Genomic DNA, 23,483 nt, shown 5'->3' on the forward strand with positions numbered 1-23,483 from the left:
AAAGTTAGAGCAGCTGGACGAAGAACGTTATCGGGGTGCGCTGCTGAGGGCAAGGGCAGAGGACACCGCTGCAGGCGAAACGCCTACGAAACGCGCGCTATGCCTAGAAAAAGCGCACGCCGAAAGGAACCACATACACGAAATAGAATGGGGTGGTACCTTATCAAAAGATACAGATGACATTAAAAGAGCTTTCACGGAACATTATCGGGCGCTATTCGCATTGCACGACGTAGACTTTGAAAGTTTCAAAAATGAATTTCTGTCTGGTTTACCCCGTCTGGACGACGAAAGGAAGGAAAGTTTAGAGCGTGCAATAACAGTGGCCGAAGTGGAGCACGCTATAGACAAGTTAAATCCTGGAAAGTCCCCAGGACCGGATGGATTCACTGCCGCCTTTTATAAAATGTTTAAACGCGAAATTAGCCCGATCCTAACGGTTATATTTAATGAAGCGTATAAATTGAACACATTGCCTCCATCATACAGGTCTTCCCACACTGTTCTCATACCCAAGACCGAGGATGTACATAAACTCAGATCTGTAACAGCGTATCGACCCATAGCCCTAACCAACGTTGAGTATAAAATTTATATGAAAGTATTGGCTCGAAGATTGCAGACAGTCATAAAGTACATCGTCGGGCCTCACCAGACATGTGGCATCAAAGGGCGATCTATTGTCTTAAACATTCATAAAGCGCAGAGCATACTGGAATATTGTGATTTTTCATATGAGCAGGTTGCCATATTACAGTTAGATCTGGAAAAGGCTTTTGATTGTGTTGATCACAAAATTTTGTTCGCTGTATTAAATCACGTTAACCTCGGTTCTGTCATCTGCGAGGGAGTGGCCCTGGCGTACCGAAACTGCACGACCAGGTTGATAGTAAATAAGAGTGTGGGGGCCCCCATTAGTGTGCAACGTTCGGTTCGGCAGGGTTGCCCCCTCAGCCCCCTGTTATTTTGTCTTTATATTGAAACCTTGTGTTTGAAGGTAATCAACAACAACAGAATCAATGGTTTCCGGTTACATGCAGCTGAAGTCAAGCTGCTTGCGTATGCAGACGATGTAGCCGTTTTCACAAAGGACCAACACAGTATAGAACTGGCTGTGAAAACTGTGCGTGATTTCAGTCAAGTTACAGGGAGCGGTGTTAACTGGTCCAAGTGTCTAGGGCTCTGGCACGGATCGTGGCCATCGAAACCAGACCACTTTGCTAACGTGCCCTGGGTGACGACCCCGGGCAAGTACTTGGGCGTCCCGCTGGAGTGTTATCGCGACAGCGATCACTATTGGAAAAGTCAGGCTAAGGATACGCAAGAAAAAGCAGAGAAGTGGAAAGCAGGTGCCCTATCGATCTTTGCCAGAGCCACTATTTGCAACCTGTTTTTCATCAGCAAGCTGTGGTACGTTATGCAGGTGCTGCATTGCTCACGGACTAACGTGCAAAAGTTCCACAGGATATTTGCCACGTTTGTCTGGGCTTCTGGGTGGGAACGGTGCAGCCGTACAAACTTGTTCCGACGGGTAAAAGACGGGGGGCTCGGACTGGGTCACCTCTTCTTCCGTCAGCTCGTTAACAGGTTTTTGTTTTTTAGGGATGTCACTGATCCTTTCTTGCGCACCATATGCCAATTGCGACTAGGTAGACTGTTGCCTGAGTATGTTGTCTCAACTGAGGAGTGTGTAGGAGGGATTGGTGGCTTTTATAAAGAAATAGTGTCGAGTGTGAAATTTCTTACCGTACGGTTTTTGAGAGAATATCTAGCCAATGTGAAACGAAAGGAACTTTACTTTGCTCTTTGTGATGTTGTCTTGCCTATGCCGTTGTATAGGTCATTGTACAGTGGAGGCCCAGGTAGCAATGTGTTAAAGAGAGTTAAAAAAATGCATGTGCAGCCCGGAACAAAAACATTCTTCTTTAAGGTTCATTCAGGAACGTTACCGGTCAAAACTTTTTTAGAGCGAAAGGGATGCTTTTTGCCGTGGGGTACACACTGTTTAATTTGCAAGGTACCAGAAACAATAGATCATGTTTTTTTGCATAGTTGGGAAGGGGTTTATTTTTGGGATGTCTTACAAAGAACTATTAAGAAAGATTTACCCCTGGACCCGTATGGCATTAGGTTTTTGAATGTCGACAATGAATACAGGGTTCCTCTAGACACCATCATGCTCTTGGGCCTCCACTCTTTGTGGCGATCGAGAATGGCAGGTTATCACTTTGATAAAGATGCTCGGCCTGCACGAGCCTACTTTAGAGAAAGTATTCATTTGTTTCTAGAAATTCATAAGGCAGCACCGGAACCACCAGAGTGGCTCCCAACAGTAGAGCCGCTGGTGACATTACGCGAATTTTAATATGACGACACCAGCGTGACGCTGGTTGACAGCTCAGTCACCGTATGTACTGTGTACATTGGATGTTTTTACAAGTGTTGAATGTAATATATGTTGTGTACCTAAGACAGGTAATAAAGAAAAAAAAAAAAAGTCGGTGGTATAGTGGTTAGCATAGCTGCCTTCCAAGCAGTTGACCCGGGTTCAATTCCCGGCCGACGCAATTTATTTTACTTTTTATTTGTTTATTTTTGTTTAATCGCGAATGTGTATAATTTGCGAATCGCGAAGCAGGAGGCGCGCTTGCCGGCCGCTCTCCTCCGGGCGGATGTTCTGACGCGGAAGAAAACTGCTCGAAGAGGTCTCGGAGCGTGTGGCGTCGGTGGTATAGTGGTTAGCATAGCTGCCTTCCAAGCAGTTGACCCGGGTTCGATTCCCGGCCGACGCAATTTATTTTACTTTTTATTTGTTTATTTTTGTTTAATCGCGAATGTGTATAATTTGCGAATCGCGAAGCAGGAGGCGCGCTTGCCGGCCGCTCTCCTCCGGGCGGATGTTCTGCCGCGGAAGAAAACTGCTCCGAATAGGTCTCGGAGCGTGTGGCGTCGGTGGTATAGTGGTTAGCATAGCTGCCTTCCAAGCAGTTGACCCGGGTTCGATTCCCGGCCGACGCAATTTATTTTACTTTTTATTTGTTTATTTTTGTTTAATCGCGAATGTGTATAATTTGCGAATCGCGAAGCAGGAGGCGCGCTTGCCGGCCGCTCTCCTCCGGGCGGATGTTCTGACGCGGAAGAAAACTGCTCCGAATAGGTCTCGGAGCGTGTGGCGTCGGTGGTATAGTGGTTAGCATAGCTGCCTTCCAAGCAGTTGACCCGGGTTCGATTCCCGGCCGACGCAATTTATTTTACTTTTTATTTGTTTATTTTTGTTTAATCGCGAATGTGTATAATTTGCGAATCGCGAAGCAGGAGGCGCGCTTGCCGGCCGCTCTCCTCCGGGCGGATGTTCTGACGCGGAAGAAAACTGCTCCGAATAGGTCTCGGAGCGTGTGGCGTCGGTGGTATAGTGGTTAGCATAGCTGCCTTCCAAGCAGTTGACCCGGGTTCGATTCCCGGCCGACGCAATTTATTTTACTTTTTATTTGTTTATTTTTGTTTAATCGCGAATGTGTATAATTTGCGAATCGCGAAGCAGGAGGCGCGCTTGCCGGCCGCTATCCTCCGGGCGGATGTTCTGACGCGGAAGAAAACTGCTCCGAATAGGTCTCGGAGCGTGTGGCGTCGGTGGTATAGTGGTTAGCATAGCTGCCTTCCAAGCAGTTGACCCGGGTTCAATTCCCGGCCGACGCAATTTATTTTACTTTTTATTTGTTTATTTTTGTTTAATCGCGAATGTGTATAATTTGCGAATCGCGAAGCAGGAGGCGCGCTTGCCGGCCGCTATCCTCCGGGCGGATGTTCTGACGCGGAAGAAAACTGCTCCGAAGAGGTCTCGGAGCGTGTGGCGTCGGTGGTATAGTGGTTAGCATAGCTGCCTTCCAAGCAGTTGACCCGGGTTCGATTCCCGGCCGACGCAATTTATTTACTTTTTATTTGTTTATTTTTGTTTAATCGCGAATGTGTATAATTTGCGAATCGCGAAGCAGGAGGCGCGCTTGCCGGCCGCTCTCCTCCGGGCGGATGTTCTGACGCGGAAGAAAACTGCTCCGAATAGGTCTCGGAGCGTGTGGCGTCGGTGGTATAGTGGTTAGCATAGCTGCCTTCCAAGCAGTTGACGCGGGTTCGATTCCCGGCCGACGCAATTTATTTTACTTTTTATTTGTTTATTTTTGTTTAATCGCGAATGTGTATAATTTGCGAATCGCGAAGCAGGAGGCGCGCTTGCCGGCCGCTCTCCTCCGGGCGGATGTTCTGACGCGGAAGAAAACTGCTCCGAATAGGTCTCGGAGCGTGTGGCGTCGGTGGTATAGTGGTTAGCATAGCTGCCTTCCAAGCAGTTGACCCGGGTTCAATTCCCGGCCGACGCAATTTATTTTACTTTTTATTTTTTATTTTTGTTTAATCGCGAATGTGTATAATTTGCGAATCGCGAAGCAGGAGGCGCGCTTGCCGGCCGCTCTCCTCCGGGCGGATGTTCTGACGCGGAAGAAAAACTGCTCCGAATAGGTCTCGGGGCGTGTGGCGTCGGTGGTATAGTGGTTAGCATAGCTGCCTTCCAAGCAGTTGACCCGGGTTCGATTCCCGGCCGACGCAATTTATTTTACTTTTTATTTGTTTATTTTTGTTTAATCGCGAATGGTATAATTTGCGAATCGCGAAGCAGGAGGCGCGCTTGCCGGCCGCTCTCCTCCGGGCGGATGTTCTGACGCGGAAGAAACTGCTCCGAATAGGTCTCGGAGCGTGTGGCGTCGGTGGTATAGTGGTTAGCATAGCTGCCTTCCAAGCAGTTGACCCGGGTTCGATTCCCGGCCGACGCAATTTATTTTACTTTTTATTTGTTTATTTTTGTTTAATCGCGAATGCGTATAATTTGCGAATCGCGAAGCAGGAGGCGCGCTCGCCGGCCGCTCTCCTCCGGGCGGATGTTCTGACGCGGAAGAAAACTGCTCCGAATAGGTCTCGGAGCGTGTGGCGTCGGTGGTATAGTGGTTAGCATAGCTGCCTTCCAAGCAGTTGACCCGGGTTCGATTCCCGGCCGACGCAATTTATTTTACTTTTTATTTGTTTATTTTTGTTTAATCGCGAATGCGTATAATTTGCGAATCGCGAAGCAGGAGGCGCGCTCGCCGGCCGCTCTCCTCCGGGCGGATGTTCTGACGCGGAAGAAAACTGCTCCGAATAGGTCTCGGAGCGTGTGGCGTCGGTGGTATAGGGATGAAGGAAGCGAAGCGGCTAAGGCTGAACAAATGGGTCAACAGACCAACAGCGTGAGCTCTATACCGCGGGACCAAAGCGACAACGAAAATGAGCAAGGTATTGGGTCGTAGACTGGACAACCTGAAGATATGGACGTCACAAGAGCGGGGACAAGCGCAAAGCGAACGCTTGAAGATGTCAGCAACGAGGACGCAGAACCAGAGAGGACAACAGGAGGTGAGCCGGCAACGAAAGCGGCAACGCTCAGGCGACCCAGCTTGAGGTTCAAGCCGAACATCGCTGCGGGCACACGTCCGCCGCCGAAGCCACCCTCGTAGCCACGGGGGAAGACAGTCAACGAGGGACCTAAATCCATAGGTGCTCAAGGACATAGCGAATATGGCTTCATTATTATGTGACGCGTGTGGAAAGTGCACGCCTTGTACGTGTCTATCCACAACTTCAACAATGGAAGCCAGGGATGTGTCAATCGGCGATGTAAGAACCATGCGGTCCGTATCTTGCCCGCGGCCTTCACAACCCATAGCTACGTTGCGTATCGCAACTTTAAATGTGCGCGGACTTCGATCTAAACGAAAGCAATATCAGGTTAGTCGTCTTTTCCTAGAGGACGACCTCGATATCATAGCGGTACAGGAAACGAAGGTCGAAAGTCAAGAACAAACGGACCGAATGGTCGAACCTTTTCGGTCCCGCTATAATGTTTGCATATGTCATTCTGTTGGCACCTCTGGAGGGTGTGCTCTCTTTCTGCGGAACTCTTTAGGATTTGTTGAAGAGTATGTTCATGCTAGCGATGACGGCCGTCTCGTTTTGTGCGATTTTGACGGTTTTGGTAAAAAATAGCCCATCATTTGCGTATATGCACCGAATAGTATAACTGAGCGGTTATCCTTTTTTGCAAGTGTCGAACGGTATTTAAAATCTGAAAGAAACGTGATAATTATGGGGGATTTTAATTGCGTGAGCTTCAGAGAAGGTAGAAGCAAAAGACTATCCGTTCGTGATCAAAGTGCTTCGTTGCTGTCAGCGCTTATGCAAGAGGGGGGTTTTGAAGATGTAGGAAACGTATTGCAAATTGGAAGTGGCGCTAGGTTTACGCATTTCCAGCGCGATTGTCATTCCCGTTTAGATAGAGCATACGTATCAGATGTACTCGTGCCGCTATGCAACAGTTACGAGCACAAAACAGTAGCTTTCAGTGATCACAGTGCCGTAATGTTTTCTCTGGGAGTGAAGAAGAAAAGATCAACCTTTTCTTGGAAACTGTGGAAACTGAACAATAAATTACTTAGTGATGAAGTCTTTGTGGATAAGGTAAAAATACTTATTGAGAAAGTGCGCTCGTCTGAGTCGGGGCGAATGGTCGCTGCATGGGAACAGTTCAAGGAAGAAGTTAAAATTGCTGCAATTGAAAGGTCTTCCATGTTACGCTACAATGAAAAAAGAAAGCAAAGAGAACTACAAGGTCAGCTAGAATTCTTGTTGTCAGTCGAAAGCACGCGACCAGGCACTTTAACTAAAGAGATAAGAGAGGTCAAGAACAAGCTCGAGATAATCGACACTGAAAAATACAGAGGAGCAGTCATACGCGCACGCGCAGAACACCTTTGGCTGGGGGAAACACCGACGAAACGCTCGCTGAGCGAAGAAAAGCGCTACACATCGCGTAAAGAAATAAAACAGATTAAATACGGAGGAGTGACTACCACGGACAAACAGATGATAGAAAGCGCGTTTTTGGATTATTATAAAGGACTTCTTGGGTGCAGCTGTAACAGAGAAGCAGCCTTGGACAGCGAGTTTTTGTCAATCATGCCGACACTAGATAAAGAAACCACCGCACACCTCGAAGAGCCAATATCACTTGGGGAAATTGAAAGGGCCATTAATGAATTAAGTGAAGGGAAAACGCCCGGCCCGGATGGACTAGGCACAGCTTTTTACAAAGCATTCAAAGATGAGCTGTCGGAGCTCCTGTTACACCTCGTAGCGGAGGCTTACGAGGTAAAGGAAATGCCGCCGTCCTTTAGAAGGTCACATATTGTACTCATACCCAAAAGTGAAGATCCAGTGAAGCTCTTGTAAGTGAGTGCTTATCGTCCCATAAGCCTCACTAACACTGATTATAAGGTTTTTATGAAGGTACTCGCCAAGAGACTGCAAAACGTAATACGGTTAATTGTAGCACCGCACCAAACATGCGGAATTAAGGGCCGAACAATAGGAACCAATATCCACAATGCGAGGAGCATCCTTGAGTGTTGCGATGCATGGTACAGCCAAGAAGCAATGTTGCAACTAGACCTGGAAAAGGCTTTTGACCGTGTGATGCATGATGTACTTTTTTCAATATTGAAACATGTAAATGTAGGAGATGTTATTTTAGAAAGGGTGAAGATGTCGTATAGGAATTGTTTAGCTAGCATCGTAATTAACAAGGAAGTCACTGCCAACTTTCAAATTGCAAGGAGTGCCCGTCAGGGTTGCCCATTTTCCCCCTTGTTATTTGCTATCTACTTGGAGCCCTTTTGTTTGAGCATAATCAATAGCGACAAGATTCATGGTTTTAGGTTAATGACGGCTGAGGTCAAAGTACTGTCCTACGCAGATGAAATAGCTGTTTTTTGTAAAGACAGAGGGAGCATTAGTGAAGTAGGCAGTGCCTTAAACTGGGATAAGAGTGCAGGTTTTTGGCATGGTACCTGGGACGAAAAGCCTGAATTTTTCGAAAAGGTTAAGTGGAGCTCCGTGCCGACGAAGTACCTCGGTGTGCCACTGCAGAAATATAATGAACCCAGTGAATACTGGAACGGTGAGACAGAAAAATTAAGGGAGAAAGCGAACAAGTGGGGAGGAAAAAACCTATCTATATTCGCGAGATCAACAGTTTGCAACTTATTCTTAGCAGCCAAAATTTGGTATGTACTTCAGGTGCTGTGCATGAACCGCTCAAATGTACAGAAGATACACAGAGTTTTCGCCACTTTTGTTTGGGCCTCCAAGTGGGAACGCACGAGCCGTACAAATCTTTTCCGGTCCGTGAAAGCGGGTGGGTTGGGATTAGCCCATTTATTTCTAAGGCAGATTGTTTCCAGGTTTATGTTTCTGCGAGATCAGAGCCATCCTTTCTTACGTACTATGCTACAAGTTAGATTATGCTGTTATCTACCCGAATTTGTTGTATCCACTTGTTGTGCTGGGCGTAGCGGCATTCATGGTTATCTCAACGAAGCTGTTTCGGCATTTAATATACTAAAAGTACGTTTTTCTTTACAGTACCTTGGTGTGGTGACAAAAAGACAATTATATAAAGACTTATCGATGTAATGCTGCCTGTGCCGATGTATCGTGCGATGTATGAAAAAGGCCAGGGAAAAGACGTTCTTAAAAGGGTCAAAATAATGGTGGTACGACCATCATCAAAGACCTTTTTTTTTCAGCTACACACTGGTACACTTCCCGTAAAACCATGACTGCAGGAAAGGGGCTTATTTGTTCCGTGGTCTGTTAATTGTCTCCTATGCCGCAAACCAGAGAGTGTCGATCCCATTTTTTTGGACTGTTTGGATGCTACGTTTCATCGCGACATCCTACAACGAACTTTAAAAAAAGACTTACCTTTGACACCCTATGGAATCCGTTTCCTACCGGTTCACAGTGACAGTGGCATACCGTACGACATGTGTATGCTGTTAAGTATGCACGCAATTTGGAAATCATGCATAGCATTTCGGCATGTTGACGCGAATGCCCGTTCTGTCAGAGAATACTTCATTGAAAGTATAGCTTACATAAGAGATGCATACAATGCACGAGAAGAACAGCCGGAATGGCTCCCTGTACTGAATGAACTTGTAGCACTAAAGCGCTTTTAAACAATTTATGCCAAACAAAGTGTGATTGGCGGTTTTAATGCATTGTTAAATACTTCTTGTCAAACTACACCTGTTTTTTTTGTGTGTGTACACGATGTACCTCGTTCTGAATAAAGAAAAAAAAAATTGTGCTTAAAAAAAAAGGCGTCGGTGGTATAGTGATTAGCATAGCTGCCTTCCAAGCAGTTGACCCGGGTTCGATTCCCGGCCGACGCAAGCTTTTTACTTGTTCATTTTTTAATCGCGAACGCTTATAACTTTTTAAAATCGCGAAGCAGGACACGCGCTCACCGGCTGCTTTCCTCCGGGCGGATGTGCTGGCGCAGAGAAAAATAGCAGCGAATGCGGATGTGAGCGTGTGGCGTCGGTGGTATAGTGGTTAGCATAGCTGCCTTCCAAGCAGTTGACCCGGGTTCGATTCCCGGCTGACGCAAGCTTTTTATTTGTTTTTTAATCGCCAATGTTTATAACTTTTTACAATCGCGAAGCAGGAGGCGCGCTCACCGGCTGCTTTCCTCCGGGCGGATGTGCTGGCGCAGAGAAAAATAGCAGCGAATGCGGATGTGAGCGTGTGGTGTCGGTGGTATAGTGGTTAGCATAGCTGTCTTCCAAGCAGTTGACCCGGGTTCGATTCCCGGCCGACGGAAGCTTTTTATTTGTTTTTTTTTTTATCGCCAACGTTTATAACTTTTTAAAATCGCGAAGCAGGAGGCGCGCTCGCCGGCTGCTTTCCTCCGGGCGGATGTGCTGGCCCAGAGAAAAATAGCAGCGGATGTGAGCGTGTGGCGTCGGTGGTATAGTGGTTAGCATAGCTGCCTTCCAAGCAGTTGACCCGGGTTCGATTCCCGGCCGACGCAAGCTTTTTTACTTGTTCATATTTTAATCGCGAACGTTTATAACTTTTTAAAATCGCGAAGCAGGACACGCGCTCACCGGCTGCTTTCCTCCGGGCGGATGTGCTGGCGCAGAGAAAAATAGCAGCGAATGCGGATGTGAGCGTGTGGCGTCGGTGGTTTAGGATTCCACTTCCGGCCACCGTAGTGAACGGACGCAGAATGTTGTGGTCCTCGAAAGGGGCGGTTTTAGCGGCCCAGCCGAGTCGCGGTATCAGGCTTATGGAAACGTCGACACAGGATTATCAGCTCGTTTTGCCCCAGCTTCCATCAGGTACAACTGTCTGCAATACTGTGTTTTTGCATGGTGATTTAAAAGCCCGCCCCTGCCGAGTTGAGCATTTTCGCGATGCGCTCGATCGTCTCAAGCTGATGCCGGAGGTGACGGCCCTAGGGGCGTATCAGATGAACCACGTTTGGGCAATAACTTTTAAGGACGAAGAGGGAAAAAAGAAGCTTTTCTCGGCGAAAACGCTCAGCGTTAAGGACCACCGGTGCGTCGCTATTGACCCCTGTCACCAGGACATTAGGATGAAGATGTACTGGCTGCTTCACACGACGCCCGACGAGGACGTTCGAACAGCCTTAGCGCCATACGGCACCGTGACTGAGATATGCAGGGAGAAGTGGCGTGTTCCAGGATGCGGGGACAAAGGCTCTCACACTAGGCTGGTGTCGCTGCGCTTGAAAGCTGGCATGACCATTGAAGACATACCACATCAGCTACGAGTGGGGGAATACCATGCGCTCGTGTTCGTGCCTGGCAGAGCCCCGCTCTGCCTCCGGTGCCACGGCACCGGCCATATCCGGCGCGAGTGCCGTGTGCCACGCTGTGGGCTCTGTCGTCGTTACGGCCACGAGGAGACTCAGTGCGTGAGGAGCTATGCCAACGTGACCGGATCTGGCAGGGGTGAAGCCTTGGAGGAACACATGATGGACCAGGCCGACGCGGAAGCAACTTCTGGAGGGAGCAGCGACTCGCCTGCTTTGCAGGTGAGGTCCGATCTGAAGGCCAGTGGAGAATGTCAGCCCAGCGGAAGAAAGGACGAGAGTCAAGATAACAAAGGTCAAGACGTACCGGGAGCGGAGGCGTCCATGGTACGTCCAAAGGCGGTGGCTAACAAGGGGGAGGCTCCTCGAAGCTCCTCTGGAGTAGACGCTACTGAAGAGCCTGTTGAGGGCATGGATTTAACCGGTGCGAGCTCAAAGAGGCCCAGGGACCCGTCAGAGGGAGGAGATGGACGTGAAGGTGAGGACGGTAGCTGCGAGGGTCCTCCTCCGAAAGCTACCCTTCTCAGACGCGCAACCCTGAAACCAAAACCGAACATTCCGCCTGACAAGCGGAATTCGCCGTTGGCTTCCCCGCAGTAGCGGGGTCGCTGTCTGGGAGTGGTCTATGGCTGTGGACGGTCTTCGTGCGGAACTTCCTGACCCTAGTGCTAGTTTGCAACGGAACTGGTGGGCCTACAAACTATGCGTCAAACATGAAGGGAGAGCAGAAAGGTGTAAGATTGTTTGCAGTATAATTCGTTGTGCGAGTGTACTTTAAGCTTTCTCTTCAGTTTTCATGGCCAGTAATAATAATGTAGCACTTCGTATTGCCACGTTTAATGTTCGAGGGTCAACGTCCAGGCGGCGACAAGTGCAATTAAATCGCCTGTTGATGGAAAACGACATAGACGTTCTTGCTGTCCAAGAAACAAAGATTGAAAGTGAAGAGCAAACAACGAAAATGGTTGATATGTTTAAATCACGGTACAATGTTTGCGTATGTCATGCGGTGGGCATGTCAGGGGGGCGTTTATTAATGCTGCGCAATTCTGTCGGTATCATTGAACAAAGTGTGTTAACAACCTAGGATGGACGATTTGTACTCTGTGATTTTGCTTTACATGATGTATGTTGGCGAATAATATGTGTGTATGCTCCAAACATCGTACATGAAAGAACTGCTTTTTTGTTTATGTGGCCAACCTTTTCACCTGACAGAAATGTGGTTCTCCTAGGAGATTTTAATTGTGTTTGCATACCTGAAGACCGTGTACAGAATACGAGAGGTAGAGATACGAGTGCAATCAGACTTCATGAAATCGTGTCGAATTTTGAGTTAGCCGATGTCGGAAACATCTTAAGTGGAAATGAAGTATTTTACACTCACTTCCAAGGGGAGAGCCATGCTAGGCTAGACCGGATATACATGTCAGCGGGTCTTGTGCCAAGGCTCACGAACTACGCAGTGAAACATGTGAGCTTTAGTGACCACAGCATAGTGGTGTGTACGGTCGGGAAAAAATACAGCGGCTCGAAGTTTAACTGGGAACTCTGGAAAATGAATGATAACATCTTAAAAGACGAATGCTTCGTGAGAGCTATAAGGGAAAAATCCAAACTGTAAGAAAGGAGGCTGTGTCAAACATAGCGGAGGCATGGGAGAATTTTAAAAACGCAGTAAAACTATTTGCGATCGAGAGGACGACGGTGATACGCCGCAAAGCAAAACAAAGGGAAAAAGAATTACAAAACATGCTAGGTTACTTTCAAAACGCCGAGTGCGCTGTACCGGGATTATTTAGTACAGAAATAAAAACGATCAAAAGCGAACTTGAAGCGATGGATGCGGAGCGTTATCAAGGCGCAGTGATAAGGGCACGAACGGAGCGACTATGGCAAGGGGAAGCGCCAACAAAACGCGCGCTCAGTGAAGAGAAAGGTTACGCCTCAAGTAACCGTATTAAAGAAATCTGGTACAACGACGCTTTGTCCGCAGACCAAAGTACAATAGAGACAGCCTTTGTTGAGCATTACCGGGCACTGTTAAGCAGACAGGTCAAAGTATCGGAAGAGTTCGTAGATGCCTTTCTGGCGCTCCTGCCAAAGGTAGATGACGAAGTGAAAGAGGGACTCGAAAGGCCCATCTCAGTCACTGAAATTTTACACGCTATAGAAACCCTTGGTAGCGGAAAGTCGCCAGGACCTGATGGGCTGGGAGCGCTCTTCTAGAAAACGTTTAAGATGGAAGTTGCAGAAATACTTCACAGTGTTATAGCAGAAGCATACGAACTTAAACAGCTACCACCCTCATTTAGAAGAAGTCACGTTGTGCTAATACCTAAAACAAATGACCCAATCATGCTACAGTCAGTAAAGGAATATAGACCTATAAGTCTCACGAATGTGGATTATAAAATATACATGAAGGTACTAGGGAAAAGACTACAGTCTGTTATTAACACAATAGTTGGTCCTCATCAAACTTGCGGAATAAAGAAGCGAACAATATTCACTAATATTCACGTCGCTAGAAGTATACTGGAGTGTTGCGACTCGAGCCTCGGGTGCGTTGCAATGGTCCAGCTCGATTTGGAAAAAGCTTTCGACAGAGTTGCTCACTGCATTCTTATGGCCACGTTAGAATACATCAATGTAGGTGGAATCATTCACGACGGTGTCGCCATGGCTTATGAAAAATGCTCTGCTCAACTGATAATAAATAAACGACTGAGTGACAACATACCGGTGCTTTCAGGAGTGCGTCAAGGATGTCCCCTGTCGCCGTTGCTCTTTGCTATTTTTCTTGAGCCTTTCTGTCTAAATATACGTGAAAACCAAAATATCCGTGGCTATCGTCTAATAAACCAAGAGGTAAAAATACTAGCGTACGCAGACGACATTGCGCTGTTCTGTACAGACCAAGAGAGCATCCGGGAGGCAATTAAAGATGCTAGACAATTCTGTAGCAGCACTGGTAGTGCCATAAACTGGCAAAAAAGCTTAGGCTTCTGGCATGGCCAGTGGAGTAGTAGGCAGACAGTTTTCGAAAGCATAGCGTTCACCGACACCCCGACCAGTTACCTCGGCGTGCCTTTACAACAGTACCAATATGCGAATACGCAGTGGACAGATCAAGCTGAACGGGTTCAGGCGCAAACAACCAGGTGGGGAGGCAGGAGCCTCTCAATATTTGCGAAATCGGCAGTGTGTAATGTGTTTCTTGTCGCCAAAGTGTTTTACATGTTACATGTATCATGTATGTCCCGAATGAGTGTGCAGAAGATGCACAGAATTTTTGCTGTTTTCGTGTGGGGATCTAAATGGGAGCGTACAAGTCGTTTGAATTTGTTCCATTCGGTGAAAAAAGGGGGACTGGGATTACAAAACTTGTTTTTCAAGCAAATAGTGGCTAGATTCATGTTCCTGCGTGATGAAAGTAATGGTTTCTTGCGATGTGTCATCCAGACGCAACTGAGTGACGCAATGCCAGATTTTCTAGTTACGTCAAGCCCAGCACCAAAAGTGTCAGTGAAAGGGTTTTGGTATGAGATAATAAGTGCTTATCGGTTCCTGAGAGCGCACTTTTCGTTAGAATATTTGAGCGCTGTCACAAAAAAGCGATTGTACAGAGATTTGGTGCATGTTATGTGTCCTGTTCCAAGATACCGGGCGATATATGTACTCGGAAATCAAAAGAATGTTTTAAAAAGGGTTAGAAGAATGCCAGTGAGGGCTACCAGAAAGACGTTTTTCTTTATGCTACACACGGGCACGCTTCCTGTCAAGCCATGGCTAAAAGAGAAGGGAATATTTCTACCTTGGGGTGTAAACTGCTACATTTGCAAAAAACCTGAAACCATTGAGCATATTTTCTTGAATTGCTGGGACTCCGTCTTCCTTTGGGATATTCTACAAAGGACTTTTAAAAAAGAGTTCCCACTAACACCATTCGGTATCCGGTTTTTACCATTTGAAGAAACAGGAGGTGTGCCCTACGACATGGTGATGCTACTTTGTATGCACAGCGTGTGGAAAACACGAATGGCTGTGCGAAATGAAGATGTAGATATAAGGCCTGCTAGTGAATACTTTAAAGAAAATGTTCTCTTTATTCGAGAAGTGTACAAATCTCTTAGTGAACCACCAGAGTGGTTACCTGCCTTTGAACAATTGGCTACAATGAAATACTATTAACATAATTCATCAACAAGATACAATCGCGGATTGCACATGTTGATTTTTCGGCTGGGGCCGATGGTGTCTGTGCTGTCCAATGTCTGTATCGCTACGAACAGGTTTTAAATAAAAAAAAAGCGTCGCTGGTATAGTAGTTAGCATAGCTGCCTTCCAAGCAGTTGACCCGGGTTCGATTCCCGGCCGACGCAAGCTTTTTACGTGTTCATTTTTTTAATCGCGAACGTTTATAACTTTTTAAAATCGCGAAGCAGGACACGCGCTCACCGGCTGCTTTCCTCCGGGCGGATGTGCTGGCGCAGAGAAAAATAGCAGCGAATGCGGATGTGAGCGTGTGGCGTCGGTGGTATCATTCCACTTCCGGTTTTCGAGCGAAACGGTCGCGGGATGTTTGGCTCTGACGGAGCGGGTTCAGCGGCCCGAGTGGGCCGCGGTAACAGGGTTTTTGTTCCTAGTTCTGAGGATTATCAGGTGATTCTGCCCAATGTGCCTTCCGGACGCATCGTTACGAACACAGTTTTTATGCATGGCGATCCAAGAGCCCGACCCTACCGCGTCGAAGATTACCGGGACACTCTGGCCAAGCTTGGTGCGCTCCCCGACGTTTTGGCGTTGGGGGCGTATCAAATGAACCACGTGTGGGCCGTGAGAATGACGAGTGCTGACGCTGCTCGGAAATTGCTCTCCGCCGTCGACGTGAAGGTAAAGGATCGCCCATGTTTGCTCATCGACCCAAATAACCGCGAGGTTCGCTTGAAGCTACATTGGTTGCTGCACGGCGTGACCGATGAAGACGTGCGTGTGGTCTTGACTCCCTACGGGAAAGTATTGGAGGTGACGCGGGAGAAGTGGAGAGCGCAAGGCGTCACTGAAAAGGGCTCGACGACACGGTCTGTGGGGTTGAAGTTGCACTCCGACTTCAAGGTCGATGACATTCCGCACCAGCTCAAGATTGCCGGAGAGTTGACTCTTGTTGTTCCGGGCCGTGCTCCGTTGTGCCTACGGTGCAAGGGTACTGGGCACATACCTCGAGACTGCCGAGTACCACGCTGCAATCGTTGTCGCCGCTTCGGCCACGAAGACGCGGATTGCGCAAGGACGTACGCCAGCGTTACCGGACTAGCCCAGGCAAACGACGTACTGGAGCACCTCATGGACGAGGCAGACTCAGAGGAAACAGCAGGAGTGTGCCCAAACTCGGCTGTCCAAGATGGGTCTTCGAGCTCACAAGAAGAGGGCCTGCGTGAAGCACCACGTAAGCCCGAAGGCGGGATTCCACACGAAGGTGTAGAAGGAAGGAGTGAAAAGGTTGATGCAAGCAGCACCGGCGACACCTTTTCCAGCGGAACCGCTGACACCTCCTCCGAACCAGAACCGATGACTGTGATGGACAGCGACAGTGCCAGTGCGACGGGCAAGCGTCCCCACGACGCAGAGAAAAACGAGAAGGGGCCCAGTGCGGCCGCGACGGACGAGCCACCCGCCTAAACGACTCCCGCGCAGCGAGCTCTCCTTCGGCCACGGCCGAACATTCCAACGGAGCGCAAGACGGCGGAAACGCCGCCTTTGCCACCGTGAGGACTGTACTGGGGCAAGGCGTTCAGGAAGGAAGTGCAGCTGTGAGGTAAGCGCCATGCCCCTGGGTTCTTCACAGCCTTAAAATGATGCAAATAAAAAATTCAATCCGTGTGGCCACTCTAAATGTGCGTGGCCTTGCCTCAAGGAGAAAGCAATGTCAACTGTACCGACTAGTAAGCGACCTCGATCTTGACATTCTGGCAGTGCAGGAGACTAAAGTCGATGGCGACGAGGAAGCTGGGGGCATGGTGCGCCAATTCTTGTCGCGGTACTCTGCTATAGTTAGCCATGCCGTAGGAACTTCTTCCGGCTGTGTTCTCTTCGTCCGACAGAGTCTGGGTGCTAAAATAGAAGCCGTAACGTCATGTCCGTCTGGTCGGCTCATTGTGTGTGATCTCTTGCTTTCGTCTTTGGAATGGCGTGTAATTTGTTTGTACGCACCGACTGTTGCCGATGAAAGACGCGTATTTTTTGAACAGCTAAAACAGTATACCCAGTGTAACCGGCTGCTTATCATTATTGGCGACTTCAACTGCGTTCTTTCAGCCAATGACAAAACTAGTGCTCGACAGTACAAGGGTGCAAGTACCGTTGTACTAAGCGATATAATAAGTGACCATGGCTTGGAGGATGTGGCTGAATGTCTCGGTGGTGGGAGGACTAAGCAGTACACCCATTTTCAGGCAGCCAGCCACGCCCGACTAGATAGGGCGTACGTGAGCCTTGATTTGGTGCCATTTTGCAAGGAATGCCGTGTTAGCGCCGTTTCATTTAGTGATCACTGCTTGGTGAGCTTTCTAGTAGCTAGCACGAAAGAAAGGAAAAGGGGCATCGAGTGGCAACTATGGAAATTAAATTCGAACCTGCTGAGCGATGAAAAGTTTATGGCAGAAGTAATGACGGAAGTTGAAGAAATGAAAGTGGTGGGTAAGAAGACGTTCAGAGAAAAATGGGAGAACTTCAAGCAGGCGGTTAAAATGAAGGCTTTGGAGCGCTCGAGTGCTATAAGCAGAGAAAAAGGAGCAGAAGAAAAGAAGATGCGCAGAAACCTGGAAAAATTGATCAGTGAAGAATGTAGGATGCCCGGCATGTTTATTGACGATATTCGAGCATTGAAACGCAAAATAGAACAGTTCGATATCGAAAGATACCGTGGTGCTATGGTGCGGGCAAGGGCCCAGAGACTGATAATGGGAGAAGCACCGTCAAAAAGGGCGTTGGGCTCAGAAAAGTGGCACGCGCGACGTAATCAGATAACAGAAATTGAACACGATGGTAAAGTCAGCGATGCAGCAGACGATATTGAGTGCGCTTTCTTTGAGCACTTCAATGGTTTATTCGCCGCCTGCTCAGTCGACGTCGACCGTTTTAAAAAAGAGTTTTTAACGCTGATGCCAAAGCTAGACAACAATACGAAAGAAATATTGGAGGAACCCATTTCAGAAGAGGAAGTAAAAAGTGCTATTGAAAGTATGCATCCAGGGAAGTCCCCTGGCCCTGATGGTCTGACTTCCGCCTTTTATAAATGTTTCAATTTAGCAATATCACCAGTCCTAACCGACGTATACAATGAGGCATTCGAGCTGAAAGTGTTACCCCCGTCCTTTTCTTTTTCCCACACTGTTCTTATACCGAAATCGGAAGACCCCGTTGCCCTGCGCAGAGTAACTTCTTACCGCCCAATCTGCCTCACTAATGGAGATTATAAGATATTTATGAAAATCCTAGCTAAGAGGTTGCAAACAGTCATTACGGAGCTCGTGGGGCCGCACCAGACGTGCGGCATTAAAGGCCGAACTATCTTCACTAATATACACGCAGCACGGAGTATCCTCGAATGCTGCGACGCTATTGGAGCACGAGTGGCAATGCTCCAAATCGACCTGGAGAAGGCTTTCGACAGGGTGCCTCATGAAATTCTTCTGTGCATTTTAGAACATGTGAATTTAGGTAAAATAATTAGAGAGGGGGTTGCCATGGCGTACCAAGACTGCTCAACGCGGCTAATCGTTAACAAGGCGGTGGGGGAGCGCATCCCTGTCAAGCGTTCGGTCCGTCAAGGTTGCCCTCTCTCACCACTATTGTTCTGTTTGTACATAGAGTCTTTTTGTTTGAATGTCATAGAGAATGACTGTGTTCGCGGGTTTAAGCTGCATGAGGTTGAAGTCCGGCTGTTGGCTTATGCGGACGATATTGCCATTTTTTGCGCTGATTCAGACAGCATAACACAAGCTGTCAAATGTGCTAAAAGCTTCTGTGCTGCGAGCGGCAGCGCGGTAAACTGGGGCAAATGCCTGGGCTTTTGGCACGGTGACTCGCCAGAAACTCCAGACAGTTTTGCCAGCATGAGTTTTGTTACGACACCGGTGAAATACTTGGGTGCCCCCCTCGAGTGCTACAAAGACAGCGATTCGCACTGGAGGAGCGAAGTGGATAAACTGCGGGACAGAGTAAATAAGTGGAATGGCTGGAATTGGTCTATGTTTTCTAAAGCCACAATTTGCAACATCTTCTTAATGAGTAAAATTTGGTATACCCTACAAGTCTTACATTGTTCAAGGGTAAACATCCAAAGATTTCACCGTGTGTTCGCAGTGTTCGTGTGGGCTTCGTCTTGGGAAAGATCAAGTCGAACCAATTTATTTCTTCGAGTGCGAAATGGAGGACTGGGCTTGTCGCATTTGTTTTTAAGACAGGTAGTCAGTCGGTTTTATTTCTTTCGGGACGTTAGCAACCCATTCCTGCGAACTGTCTGTCAACTGCGCCTGGGGCAACACTTGCCTAACATGGTTGTCTCCACCGGCAGCATGCCTTGTGGTGTTTATGGTTTTCTTCGCGAAGTTGTGCTTTCCTGTAGGCTTTTGTCAGCGCGGTTTTCACTTGAGTACTTGAGTGAAGTCAAGCGTAAAAAACTGTACAAGGACCTATGTGGTGTGTTTCTACCAGTGCCTTTATATCGGTCCCTTTACAATGTAGGCCATGGGCACACTGTACTAAAGCGCGTCAAGGCGATGCTAATACCGCCAGGTGTTAAGAATTTCTTTTTTAAATTACACACCGGTACGCTGACTGTCAAATCATGGATGGCTGAAAAGGGGTTTTATGTTCCTTGGGGCACGCATTGCATAATATGCAGAAAGGAGGAGACAATTGAGCATGTATTCCTGGACTGTTGGGATGCTGTCTTTCTTTGGGATGTGCTCCAGCGCACAATCAAAAAAGAGTTTCCCCTTGATGCACATGGGATTCGCTATTTGCCAATACAAAGTGACGACGGTACCCCATTCGACATGATAATGCTTATGGCTCTTCATAGCATCTGGAAATCCAGAATGGCATTCAGTCACGTTGATGTAGATGCACGATCGCCTACCCAGTACTTCAAAGAAAGCATAAGGAATTTGTGGAGGAACAAAAGTTGCAGGAATTTACTCCAAAGTGGTTGCCACGCGTCGAATTATTATCGACGATGAAAACATTTTAACGCATGTGCGGCCACAACATTTGAGCGGTCGTTTTTTAACAATGTTCTTGATTGTTTTGTGTAAATATCTGTAAATATGTATATTGTTTATGTGGGCCAAAGACAGGCAATAAAGAAAAAAAAAAAAAAGGCGTCGGTGGTATAGTGGTTAGCATAGCTGCCTTCCAAGCAGTTGACCCGGGTTCGATTCCCGGCCGACGCAAGCGTTTTTTGTTTGTGTTCTTTTTCTAATAGCCAACGCTTTCCGCATGTATTAGGTGGTTAGTAGATTTTCAATTTCGGGGAGGCAAGCGGTCATGTAAATCCACCGTAAAATTGCTAGTTTAGAAATATCCTTTTACGTCATCGATCATCGTAGTCCTCGTCAACCTATATATGTTAAGGCGATAGCGTTAAAGAGCTCGATTCGCAGAAGTGCCAGTGTCGGTATCCGCGTCGGTGGTTGTAAGCGAAAAAATCAGCGTTGTCTGTGACCGAAAAATCGGCAAAGATACAAATAAAATTAATAACGAAAATCTTCGGTTGCAGTGAGAATCGAAACAAGGCCGTCTGCGTTCCTAGAACTTCTTCGCTTTTATGTTAACTCGACTTACGCGACACGGGATGGAAGAGCTTTTAAATTTGAAAGATGACATTCTTTTGTTGAAAAAAAGAAAGCAATAACTTATTGCCACTAAACAATATTCCGCAGATCTTGTAGCGAGTTTGTGGTAAGGAATTTTTGGTACTTTATGGAAAGTGTGTCATTGTTTCTTTTCTAAGAAGTAAATACAAGTTTTTTATTGCTCACATGGTTATAGGAAGCATAATCTTTTCCGTTCTTGTCTTTTTTTCTTATTTGTGTAAGACTTCTTTATATGCAGTATGTTAAGCGTGCCATGTGTGGCTTGCGTTGATTTTTTTTTTTAATACGGCATACACGGTTAAATATATAAACTGAGGCCTGTTTCCGCGATATACATTTACAGGACTCTTTGTATTACTACTTTGTTAGCGCTCATGTGGTTACATGATGCGTCAAAACATTTTTTTTTGTGTGTGTGTACGTGCAAGAAATGTGTATCTGTGACAAACTTCAGGTACACAGAGGCCTTTGTCAGGCTCATCAAACGCCTTTTGCTTTTGTTCTTTTTTCTTGTGCTCCAAGAAATAAAATAAAAATACTACTACTACTACTACTACTACTACTACTACTACTACTACTACATATGCATTAAGTGACGATGTCCAGGTTCTTCCTATCTGTGTCCCAGGGCATCTCCTATATACATGACGGGTAACCACTGCAGACGCAAGAACTGTTCACAACGGACGTCGATCCTCATGCGGTTGATGCCAGTCACTTCATTTATTAAATTCATCTATGAAAGAATAATGATTTCCACTTCTTGAAGCTTGCTTGGTGTGACTGCTGTCGTTGTCATCAGAGATATAATCGCGTAATGGCCTACGTATAATTTGTACCGCGACAATGCTTTGATGAAGCTTCTTCTCGGAGGAAATATTTCTTCCAATAAGGCGTGCATTTCCAAAGCCTCTATTTTCGTAATGCCCTACTATCTATAAGTATGCGCTTCCTCCGCATCGGTGCATTTCTTAAGCATACTTTGCACTTTTACTTCTAACTTATTTTAAAGCATACAATATAGAAATCCCACGTTGAAAACCCTTTCACCCGTGGGCAACAGTCCAACATTCGCTATAGATATACATCAATGAGGTGGCCGCGTCTCTTCCATCAGTGTCTTGCCGTTGTGAGCTACAGTAGCTGTGCGGATTCAACATAGCCTAAAGGTATGTTCATATCGATTACATTGACTACACTCGCACTCTATTCGCACTAAACAGCATGCGAAAGAGCTGGACGGTTGACGTTAGAAAAAAACAACAAAAAACAAAAACAAAGGAGCATTGCAAAACACGAGAGCTATTGCAATTTGTGGAAACCATCCGCTCGACTACGTGCTTTAAACAATAGTGAGCTCCACAGCTGTTGTTTCACCGGTACAGCAAAGGACAAAAGCAGCTGATGTCAGAACTGCTCTGTGAGACAGGTCGCCGTGCTCACTGAATAATCTCTGAACCTGCTGCGAAATAATGCCTCGTTGTGTATAATAACAGTGAACATTGTTTCCTGTACTGTTATACGCAGTGCCTACCGTAGTTTTTGTAGAAGTGGCAAGTGGCCAGGACGCTGGACATCTTCGCTGAAAAATTCCGCACTTTGTTAGGACGCACTGACCTACTTACCTTTTTTATAATGCATGCGAGAAGTTATATATATATATATATATATATATATAATATATATATATATATATATATATATATATATATATATATATATATATATATATATATATATATATATATATATATATATATATATATATATAATATAGCACACACACACGCAGTATCACAAAATAGCTAACGGGTCTTCCTTTATTGGGGAATTATTGCGAAATGTTCACGCTGTGGTATGCCGACGCCTGCCACTTTTCACTTTGGAAATTGCATATATTGAAATGTAAGCTATATACATATTGTAAAGGCGTTTATTGACGGCGGGAGTGACGGCGACGGTGCACAACGACTGTCGTCGTTGTGCACCGTCGCCGTCACCGTACAATATATATATATATATCTATATATATATACATATATATATATATATATATATATATATATATATATATATATATATATATATATATATATATATATTGTAGAGAAGCATTGGAACGCTGTAATCGGTCGTCCTCTCGAGCGCCTTCTAGTGGGTCGCCCTCTTCGCCTCTTCTCGCAGAGCACGCTCCTCGTACTCGTTGTGCACCGTCGCCGTCAATCCCGCCGTCAATTGTGTGTGTGTGTGTGTGTGTGTGTGTGTGTGTGTGTGTGTGTGTGTGTGTGTGTGTGTGTGTGTGTGTTTAGATGCATGCGTGGCAAGTCAGGACTCACAAAAAAAAAGAGTCGGGGGACTGTTTCTTTTTCCTGAAAGTGTGCCGGACGACGATTTGCCCATTACAAAGATCTTGGGCGCGCCATTGAAAACCACATGAGACCTCGAGTTGAATCAGCCTCAATATTACATTCCTTACGTTTTAATACAAGCCATTAATAAAGCAAGAGGAGGCAGCCAACGCCACACAACGGTGACACCCCTCTTTTCAATTTATTTCTCAATAAAGGAAGACCCGTTAGGTCTTTTCTGATATTTTGAATGGTTGTGCTTTTTATTTCACGCATGTAAATCATCTCGATCAGTACATAGTAAACTTGAGATTAAAGTGAGAGGCCATCCTCGTGCAGTGGACGTAACATAGGCTTAGGACGACGACGATGACATGTCGCAAAACGACATTCTCATCAAGAAATCTTACGTCGGATTCACGTGACCGCCTTGCTCCAAGAGATTGAAAATCTGTCAATCAGCCTAATACACGCGGTGAGCCATTCTGT

The 23,483-nt window shown here is 46.6% G+C and overlaps 17 non-coding genes across 17 annotated transcripts; all 17 read left to right on the plus strand.

Moving 5' to 3' along the window:
- Positions 1–2,495: 2,495 nt before the first annotated feature.
- Trnag-ucc (transfer RNA glycine (anticodon UCC)) lies at positions 2,496–2,567 on the plus strand. The gene has a single exon. It is a non-coding gene; the product is annotated as a tRNA-Gly (tRNA).
- A 153-nt stretch (positions 2,568–2,720) lies between these two features.
- On the plus strand, positions 2,721–2,792 carry Trnag-ucc (transfer RNA glycine (anticodon UCC)). Its single transcript has one exon. It is a non-coding gene; the product is annotated as a tRNA-Gly (tRNA).
- Positions 2,793–2,946: 154 nt separating this feature from the next.
- Positions 2,947–3,018, plus strand: Trnag-ucc (transfer RNA glycine (anticodon UCC)). Its single transcript has one exon. It is a non-coding gene; the product is annotated as a tRNA-Gly (tRNA).
- A 154-nt stretch (positions 3,019–3,172) lies between these two features.
- Positions 3,173–3,244, plus strand: Trnag-ucc (transfer RNA glycine (anticodon UCC)). Its single transcript has one exon. It is a non-coding gene; the product is annotated as a tRNA-Gly (tRNA).
- Positions 3,245–3,398: 154 nt separating this feature from the next.
- Trnag-ucc (transfer RNA glycine (anticodon UCC)) lies at positions 3,399–3,470 on the plus strand. Its single transcript has one exon. It is a non-coding gene; the product is annotated as a tRNA-Gly (tRNA).
- Positions 3,471–3,624: 154 nt separating this feature from the next.
- On the plus strand, positions 3,625–3,696 carry Trnag-ucc (transfer RNA glycine (anticodon UCC)). The gene has a single exon. It is a non-coding gene; the product is annotated as a tRNA-Gly (tRNA).
- Positions 3,697–3,850: 154 nt separating this feature from the next.
- On the plus strand, positions 3,851–3,922 carry Trnag-ucc (transfer RNA glycine (anticodon UCC)). Its single transcript has one exon. It is a non-coding gene; the product is annotated as a tRNA-Gly (tRNA).
- A 153-nt stretch (positions 3,923–4,075) lies between these two features.
- On the plus strand, positions 4,076–4,147 carry Trnag-ucc (transfer RNA glycine (anticodon UCC)). The gene has a single exon. It is a non-coding gene; the product is annotated as a tRNA-Gly (tRNA).
- Positions 4,148–4,301: 154 nt separating this feature from the next.
- Trnag-ucc (transfer RNA glycine (anticodon UCC)) lies at positions 4,302–4,373 on the plus strand. The gene has a single exon. It is a non-coding gene; the product is annotated as a tRNA-Gly (tRNA).
- Positions 4,374–4,527: 154 nt separating this feature from the next.
- Positions 4,528–4,599, plus strand: Trnag-ucc (transfer RNA glycine (anticodon UCC)). Its single transcript has one exon. It is a non-coding gene; the product is annotated as a tRNA-Gly (tRNA).
- Positions 4,600–4,751: 152 nt separating this feature from the next.
- Trnag-ucc (transfer RNA glycine (anticodon UCC)) lies at positions 4,752–4,823 on the plus strand. Its single transcript has one exon. It is a non-coding gene; the product is annotated as a tRNA-Gly (tRNA).
- A 154-nt stretch (positions 4,824–4,977) lies between these two features.
- On the plus strand, positions 4,978–5,049 carry Trnag-ucc (transfer RNA glycine (anticodon UCC)). The gene has a single exon. It is a non-coding gene; the product is annotated as a tRNA-Gly (tRNA).
- Positions 5,050–9,245: 4,196 nt separating this feature from the next.
- Positions 9,246–9,317, plus strand: Trnag-ucc (transfer RNA glycine (anticodon UCC)). Its single transcript has one exon. It is a non-coding gene; the product is annotated as a tRNA-Gly (tRNA).
- Positions 9,318–9,462: 145 nt separating this feature from the next.
- Positions 9,463–9,534, plus strand: Trnag-ucc (transfer RNA glycine (anticodon UCC)). The gene has a single exon. It is a non-coding gene; the product is annotated as a tRNA-Gly (tRNA).
- Positions 9,535–9,886: 352 nt separating this feature from the next.
- Trnag-ucc (transfer RNA glycine (anticodon UCC)) lies at positions 9,887–9,958 on the plus strand. The gene has a single exon. It is a non-coding gene; the product is annotated as a tRNA-Gly (tRNA).
- Positions 9,959–15,078: 5,120 nt separating this feature from the next.
- On the plus strand, positions 15,079–15,150 carry Trnag-ucc (transfer RNA glycine (anticodon UCC)). Its single transcript has one exon. It is a non-coding gene; the product is annotated as a tRNA-Gly (tRNA).
- Positions 15,151–20,151: 5,001 nt separating this feature from the next.
- Positions 20,152–20,223, plus strand: Trnag-ucc (transfer RNA glycine (anticodon UCC)). Its single transcript has one exon. It is a non-coding gene; the product is annotated as a tRNA-Gly (tRNA).
- Positions 20,224–23,483: the final 3,260 nt, after the last annotated feature.

This window comes from Rhipicephalus sanguineus, chromosome 8 (assembly GCF_013339695.2).
Source record: "Rhipicephalus sanguineus isolate Rsan-2018 chromosome 8, BIME_Rsan_1.4, whole genome shotgun sequence".
Taxonomy (NCBI): domain Eukaryota; kingdom Metazoa; phylum Arthropoda; class Arachnida; order Ixodida; family Ixodidae; genus Rhipicephalus; species Rhipicephalus sanguineus.